Raw genomic sequence first — 7,161 nt, forward strand, 5'->3', positions numbered from 1 at the left:
TGATTGACACGTGAACGCACCCCGGGGTTCGTAAATCGTGGAAATCACTCCGGGACCCCCAAAACTAAGTAATAGTCCAAGAAACGGGCCAGAATCAGCCCAAACTGTGATTGTTGATGACCTACACTTCAGCGCACCTTGGGGTTCAACAACCATGAAAATCGCTTTGGGACCCCAAAACGGTGAGTAGTATTCCACGAAACGGGTCAGAATCGACAAAAACTGCGAGTGTTGATAACCGACAGGTAAGCACACTCCGGGGTTCGTTATTCGTGGAAATCACTCCAGGGCCCCAAAACAGTGAGTAATAGTCCACGAAACGGGCCAGAATCGGCCAAAACTGTGATTGTTGATGACCGACACGTATGTGCACCCTGGGGTTCAACAACCATGGAAATCGCTCTGGGACCCCAAAACGGTGAGTAATAGTGCACGAAACGGGTCAGAATCGACAAAAACAGCGAGTGTTGATGACCGACATGTAAATGCACCCCAGGGTTCGTTAATCCTGGAAATCACACCGGGACTCCAAAGCAGTGAGTAATAGTCCACGAAACGGGCCAAAATCAGCTATAACTGTGAGTGTTCATGAGCGACACGTAAATGCACCTTGGGGTTCAATAACTATGGAAATCGCTTCGGGACCCATGAACGGTGAGTAATAGTCCACGAAACGCGTCAGAGTTGGCCAAAATTGTGAGTGTTGATGACGGACACGTAAACGCACCCCGGGGATTTGCAATCCTGGAAATTGCTCTGGGACGCCAAAACTGTGACTAAAAGTAACCGAAACGGACCATAATCGACCAAAATTGTGAGTGTTCATGACCGACACGTAAACGCACCCCGGAGTTCGTCAATTGTGGAAATCACTCCGGGACCCCCAAAACTAAGTAATAGTGCAAGAAACGGGCCAAAATCGGCCCAAACTGCGATTGTTGATGATCGACACGTAAGTGCACCTTGGGGTTCAATAACCATGGAAATCGCTCTGGGGCCCCAAAAGGTTGAGTAATAGTCCACGAAATGGTTCAGCATCGACAAAATCCGTGAGTGTTGATGACCTACACGTAAACGCACCCGGGGTTCGTTAATCGTGGAAATCACCCCGGCACCCGAAAATAGTGAGTAATAGTCCACGAAACGGGCCAGAATCGGCCGAAGCTGCGAGTGTTGATGACCGACATGTAAACGCACCCCGGGGTCCACGAAACGGGCCAGAATAGGGCAAAACTGTGAGTATTGATGACTGACATGTAAACGCACCTCGCGGTTCGTTAACCGTGGAAACCACTTAGGGATCCCAAAACAGTGGGTAATAGTCCACAAAATTGGCCAGAATCGGCCAAAACTATGAGTGTTGATGACCGACACGTAAACGCACCTTGGGGTTCAACAACTATGGAAATCACTTCGGGACTCCAAAACAGTGAGTAAAAGTCCACAAAATGTGTCAGAATTGGCCAAAACTGTGAGTGTTGATAACCGACACGTAAACGCACCCCAGGGTTCGTAAATCGTGGAAATCACTCCGGGACCCCCAAAACTAAGTAATAGTCCAAGAAACGGGCGAGAATCAGCCCAAACTGTGATTGTTGATGACCTAAACTTAAGCGCACCTTGGGGTTCAACAACCATGGAAATCACTTTGGGACCCCAAAACGGTGAGTAATATTCCATGAAACGGGTCAAAATCGACAAAAACCGCGAGTGTTGATGACCGACACGTAAATGCACCCTGGGTTCGTTAATCCTGGAAATCACACCGGGACCCCAAAACTGTGAGTAATAGTCCACGAAACGAGCTAGAATCGGCCAAAACTGTGAGTGTTCATGACCGACACGTAAAAGCGCCTTGGGGTTCAAAAACTATGGAAATCGCTTCGGGACCCATGAATGGTGAGCAATAGTCCACGAAACACGTCAGAATTGGCCAGAACTGTGAGTGTTGACGACAGACACGTAAACACACCCCCGGGATTTGCAATCCTGGAAATTGCTCTGGGACGCCAAAACGGTGAGTAAAAGTGCATGAAATGGACCAGAATCAGCCAAACTTGAGAGTGTTGATGACCGACACGTAAACGCACCCCGGAGTTCGTCAATCGTGGAAATCACTCTGGGACCCCCAAAACTAAGTAATAGTGCAAGAAACGGGCAAAAATCTGCCCAAACTGCGATTGTTGATGATCGACACGTAAGCGCACCTTGGGGTTCAACAACCATGGAAATCTAGGGCCCCAAAAGGTTGAGTAATAGTCCACGAAACGGGTCAGCATCGACAAAAACCGTGAGTGTTGATGACCTACACGTAAACGCACCCGGGGTTCGTTAATCGTGGAAATCACCCCGGGACCCCAAAATAGTGAGTAGTCCATGAAACGGGCCAGAATCGACCGAAACTACGAGTGTTGATGACCGACATGTAAACGCACCCCGGGGTTCGTTAATCATGGAAATCACTCTAGGACCCCAAAACAGTGAGTAATAGTCCACGAAAAGGGCCAGAATCGGGCAAAACTTTGAGTTTTTATGACTGACATGTAAACGCATCCCGCGGTTCGTTAACCGTGGAAACCACTCCGGGACCCCAAAACAGTGAGTAATAGTCCACGAAACAGGTCAGAATCGGCCAAATGTGTGAGTGTTGATAACCGACACGTAAGCGCACCTTGGGGTTCAACAACTATGGAAATCACTCTGGGACCCCAAAACAGTGAGTAATAGTCACAAAACGAGCCAGAATTGGCCGAAACTGTGAGTGTTGATGACTGACACGTAAACGCACCTCGGGGTTCGTAATCCATTGAAATCACTTCGGGACCCCCAAAACTAAGTAATAGTCCCAGAAATGGACCAGAATCAGCCCAAACTGTGATTGTTGATGACCTACATTTAAGCGTACCTTCGGGTTCAACAACCATGGAAATCACTTTGGGACCCTAAAACGGCGAGTAATATTCCACGAAACGGGTCAGAGTCGACAAAAACCGCAAGTGTTAATAACCGACAGGTAAGCCCACCCCGGGGTTCGTTAATCATGGAAATCACTCCGGGACCCCAAAACAGTGAGTAATAGTCCACGAAACGGGCCAGAATCGGCCAAAATTGTGAGTCTTAATGACCGACACGTAAACGCACCTTGGGGTTCAAAAACTATGGAAATCGCTTCGGGGCCCCTAAATGGTGAGTAATAGTCCACGAATCGCGTCAGAATAGGTCAAAACTGTGAGTGTTGACGACGGACACACAAACGCACCTCGGGGATTATCAATCGTGGAAATCGCTCTGGGACACCAAAACGGTGAGTAATAGTGCATGAAACGGACCAGAATCGGCAAAAATTGTGAGTGTTGATGACCGACACATAAACGCACCCCGGAGTTCGTCAATCACGGAAATCACTCCGGGGCCCCCAAAACTAAGTAATAGTGCAAGAAACGGGCCAAAATCGGCCTAAACTGCGATTGTTGATGATCGACACGTAAGCGCGCCATGGGGTTCAACAACCATGGAAATCGCTTTGGGGCCCCAAAACGGTGAGTAATAGTCCTTGAAACGGGCCAGAATCGGCCAAAACTATGAGTGTTGATGACCGACACGTAAATGCACCCTGCGGTTCGTTAACCGTGGAGATCACTCCGGGACCCCAAAGCAGTGAGTTTTAATTTGGTCAAGAAAACCTAAAAATGTTAGTTGCCTATTCAGCCCCCCCCCCCCTAGTCAACCATATCGATCCTTTCACCCAGAATGAACCCCGCCTTACATTATTGGGGATACGACGATCCATAGCGCAAAAGTGATCATGCAAGATTAGAAGGGAGGTCCAGCTGTCGGCCACCAAACCCTCTCAAGCAATGATGGAGACATGCCTAGGGCAGCTATGGCTATAGCCATGGGCCTAGTAACAACACCCCTTATAGTTCCTTCTTAAAAAGTACAGAAAATCACGGAAGTTCATCGCTCAAGCTGGCTCAACCCCAGGCATAATCCGCTGCCAGCTCGGCGACTACTCCGAGACTCCACACTACGCACACGAGAAGAAACAGGCCCTAAACTCAACTCTTTACAACTCGGAAAGAGCAAATAATGTTAATGGCATTTTAATGTTCACCTCACTGTTTCCTTGTCACAAGTTTGATATAAGAGCATTTACAGCCGGCATCCTCAAATCCTCCTCAAACATACGCAGACGCGCTCGGTCGATGACCAGACATGAGAAAGAAGAAAAGAAAAATGTGACCCAACCGGAACCCTCACACCATCTCTATACGTCTGGGCTCTTCGCGAACCCTCACATTGAGTACAAATGTAGGGAGGATATGAGGACTCGCGGATGCGTCTATTCAGTCAGTCATGTACTACCGGCCCATTCCACACCACCTTTTCTCTTTCTTTATTCATTTTTTTCTTTCTCTCTCTTCATCTCCATCAATCGCATGCAAGTGACCGGACATATAAGGGACAAAAATGAGAAGTGGATATGTATGAACGAATAAATAGGTGCTCAAAACGGACGCGCCCGACCACTGTCCGGGTGCGTCCATGGATGTTTAGGGGGGCGGACTTGCTAAGAGCAACTCCAACGGGCCGACCCAAACGGGTGGCGCTTTTGTCCGCTTTTTGTCCGTTTGGGTCGGCCGCCCGCCAGGTGTCCGCCCTATTTTAGATTTGGGTCGGCAGTGCGCCGAACGCGCCGACCCATTTCATGACCGCGCGCTTTAGATCATGCCAGCGGCCATGTCGTCGCCCTGGTTTTGGCGCTCCAGCGCGCGGGAATGATTCACGCGCGGGGGGAAAGTCGGCCTAGCGTGCGCTGGTTTTGGCGCTCCAGAATGCAGGAAGGTTCGTGCGCTTGTTTTGGCGCGCCGCGGCCGACGCTCGTTATAAGAAGGCTCTCCCTCCACACTCAGTTCGCCGCCCACTTGTCTCGCCCCCTCTCACTAACCTTGCCGCCTTTGCGCCACCATGTCGATGCGTCGCCTCGGCGCTTCGGATTTTCGCGGAGTCCGCGAGCGCCGCTCCGTCGCCTTCTCCTCTGAGATCTTGTTTGGCGAGAAACGCCTCATCCTCAGCACCTTCGACACCACAGAGGAGGCGGCCCGCGCGTACGACGCGGCAGTGTGGCGCCTCCGACGGCCTAGTAGGGATATGAATTTTCTCGACGTGTCAAGCCAGCGGCGCAGTATCTCGCGCCTCTCCCGCGGCTTTTCACCGACGACGATCGTTGTGTCCACCGGAGGCGGCAACGTCGCCTCGCCATCGCCGAGATGGACGTGGAAGCCATGGTGGTGTGGCGCGAATGCTTCCCGCACGACATCGTCGATGAGCGCCAGTTCTACAAGAAAAGACGGACGGAGAGGGAGGCGAGGAGGACGGAGCGAGCCGCCTATCGGGAGGACAGGCGTGCACGGAAGCAGGCCGCGCAATTGAAACTGAAGCTACGAGAAACGTCGGGATGGGACTTCGAGGACGAGCGGTATGCTGACGCCTACATTCAGAAGTCGGAGGAGGACATTACCGAGTCGGAGTCGGAAAGCAACGAGTAGTTTATCTTTTCTTTTATCTCTGTACGCTAGAACTATCTATGTATCCTTTTTCTATCGAAAAAAATGCCGGCGGCGTCGGCGACGAAGCAGGCGGGCAAGGGTGTGCGCCACCGACCAACGGGCTCGGGGAGGAGAGAGGGCGAGCGCGCGCGCGTCCGTCTTGTGTTCGCGCCGACGCAAATCCGGCTCAAAAATGGGTCGGGAATGGGTCGGCAGGCGGACGAAAGCGGACGCGCGTCCGTTTGGGTCAGCGCTTTGGCCCGATTTTTCTGTCCGTGCTGACTCAAGCGGACGCGGCGAACGAAATGGGTCGCCCATTGGAGTTGCTCTAAGGCCCAGTTCTTTTGCCAAAATCTGGGGATTCTCCCAGAATCCGACCCCTACCCAGCTAGTCTAACTAGATAGGATTGTAAAACAAAATAGTTGACCCGTTGCGCCAAATGGCGCAAAGACCTGCTGAAGACATGTTGTCGATGAAAATAGTTTCATGCTGCAAGAACCTTCAACTAAATCATGCTATTTTTTAAACAAGTTTATTACGTTGTTAAATAATAGTTTGGGAAAAGGAAAACTTTGCATAATATGAATATGTTCAGTTTGAAAATATGGCCACTATGACGAGGGAGTAAAGTTGGCATGGTTGTATTTTTTTAGCAAGTTTGAAAACATGGTTATCATGATGAGAAACCTGGTCGTGCATCTTTTTCCTGTAAAAAAGAGGGAAAAAGATAAGAAACCTAAGAAAAAAATGTGTCTTTGTTGTGCATATACAGAGATATAGGGATCAAGAGGTATTAGGATAGCCCATATGTTATTTAGCCCAGCCCACGTAGAGCAATGTTTGTGGCCCGTGAGGTGTTGAATATGAAGCGGCAGGGGGCGGATCCAGCGGAGACTGTCTATCCCCTTCCTTTCTTTCCCGGTTCCTCAGCTGGGTGACAAAGGCGTTTCCTCAGCCGTCGACCAGTGCAATTTCTCGCCTATTGTGCCAAATGGCGCAGAGACCCACCAAAGCCATGTTGTTGATGAAAATAGTTTCATTTCGCAAGGACTTCAATACTCGTTGTAGAAAGCCCATATATTAAACCATACTCTTTTGAAAATGTCTTTCACATTGTGAAATCCAAGTTTGAAAAAAATGTATAACCTTGCACCAAAAAATTATATTTGTATAACACTGCCCATTGCGCTAAACGGCACCGAGTCCCATTTAAAACCATGTACTTGCTAAAAATATTTGCATTTTTCAGTAATTGTTTGAGCAAATACATACGGTAAAAACTTAGTAAAAGTTTAATTGATTGTCTGTTTAAGCTCACATGAAATGCAAGATGGCAACAACAAAGCACAATTGTATCATGTGCAACAGCAGCCAAAATTAGTTAGCTAATAAATTGTTTGAAGGGAACCAACCATTTCAGAGTAGTTTATTCCACATCTCATTCTCTTCGAAAATGAGCCCAAGCAGCCATCAGTGAAAATACAATTGTTTTGATACAACAATTGTAAGAGAAATGAGTAACCATCAAAGAAACAAAACGTTTAAATTAGTTTTTTCTAACCATGGAGGAGAGTTGCATGTGAACTTTATAGAAGAAGGCCAACGTTAAGG

Source organism: Triticum aestivum, chromosome 5B (assembly GCF_018294505.1).
Source record: "Triticum aestivum cultivar Chinese Spring chromosome 5B, IWGSC CS RefSeq v2.1, whole genome shotgun sequence".
Lineage (NCBI taxonomy): Eukaryota > Viridiplantae > Streptophyta > Magnoliopsida > Poales > Poaceae > Triticum > Triticum aestivum.